At 37.9% G+C, this 1,592-nt stretch overlaps 1 pseudogene; it reads right to left on the bottom strand.

Moving 5' to 3' along the window:
- Positions 1 to 665: 665 nt before the first annotated feature.
- On the bottom strand, positions 666 to 819 carry LOC113917073 (annotated as a pseudogene).
- Positions 820 to 1,592: the final 773 nt, after the last annotated feature.

Consider the following 1,592-nt stretch of genomic DNA (forward strand, 5'->3'; position numbering starts at 1 on the left):
TAGCCATCATGTGACACAGGATGGTATTGTAGATTGAGCAATGGAAATTTGGTTCTAGATCCAGTTCTGCCTGTAACTACAGAAGGGACTTGGGACAAGTCACATAACTAGTGTGAGCCTCAATTTCAATTTGGAAAATGAGTTTGTTGGACTAGATAATGTTTGTAGTTACCTTCACCCCACCATCAGATTTAAATTTCTAAGAATATATATGTCCACTTGGAGGTAGGATAAAAGGTATATATACAAATAGAATAAAAGAGTTACCAGATTTATGCTGTAAAAAGTGAGTATTTCTGGTTCTGTATACTACGTATTAAGTAATATCTCAATTAGCTTATGCTGCTTTTTTGCCTATTCCAATAATTTATGCACCTCTCACCAGATGTTTAAATGCAGAATTGTGCAAACCCATATCTAGACTTACGTGATGTCAGCTGAGAGTGTGTTGGAGTATGTGTTTGTGTGCGCATGGGTACTTTTTCCACTAGGAACTAAATCATCATCTTCAACTAAGGATGTGATTCTTTAAGAACAATAATCCATTCCACAAACAGTTTAAAAGTGTTAACTTAGTTACCAGATAAATAAAATGTCCCTAGCCAGTTTACAGCTGTATAACTACTCTGCTTTCTGCCTCACTCTGGAGCAGTTGGGTTTGGGCCTTTCTTAGAAACTTCTTCCTAATCTAAAAGAATTATGTGGTGTGTCCCTTCACTTTGCTCTGAAATTTCTTTTGTATATTAATCGTAGTTCAATTAGCAATAATCATGCCTCGGATAAACCTCATTGGCTACGATACTGCCACTGGGCAAAGCTGTAATCTTAGTTGAAATGAAAAAAAAAAAAACTTATCTAGAATATGGAGAAGAAGCCCTATAGAGAAAAGCAAGTGCTTTGTATAAGGTATTTATACATTTGGTAGGAAAAGGAAGTATTACAGGACTTAAGAATAGTCTTTTCTTTGCATAAGTATAAGGTAAGATGTCGGGTTGACCAAAAAGTAGTGTATAGAATTTTGTTTTTCCTTCATCATTAAAACCCCAAGTCTACCTGTTACTATTGAAGAAATATGCTATCTTTATAAATGGTCTCAGTTTTAATTCTTCCTTAGGCTACATTTGGGATCTGAGAGTGTTAAGAAAAGAATTGGTATGATCTAGTACCAGTCCCTAATTTGATGAAAACTTTACAGAGAAAGGAAAGGAGCAATAATGAGATACTATTACATCCACCAGAATGGCTAACAACACCAAGTATCAGCAAGGATGTGAATGAAGCAACTAGGATTCTCATACCTTGCTGGTGACAATATAAAATGGCACCAGTTTGGAAAACAGTTGGTAAGTTTCTTTTTTTTTAAAGATTTTATGTATTTATCTCACAGAGAGAGACGGCGAGAGAGGGAACACAAGCAGGGGGAGTGGGAGAGGGAGAAGCAGGCTTCCTGCTGAGCAGGGAGCCCGATGTGGGGCTCGATGTGGGGCTTGATCCCAGGACCCTGGGATCATGACCTGAACCTAAGGCAGACGCTTAACAACTGAGCCACCCAGGCGCCCCCAGTTGGTAAGTTTCTTATAAGGCTAAACATA

The sequence above is a fragment of the Zalophus californianus genome, chromosome 4, assembly GCF_009762305.2.
Source record: "Zalophus californianus isolate mZalCal1 chromosome 4, mZalCal1.pri.v2, whole genome shotgun sequence".
NCBI lineage: Eukaryota > Metazoa > Chordata > Mammalia > Carnivora > Otariidae > Zalophus > Zalophus californianus.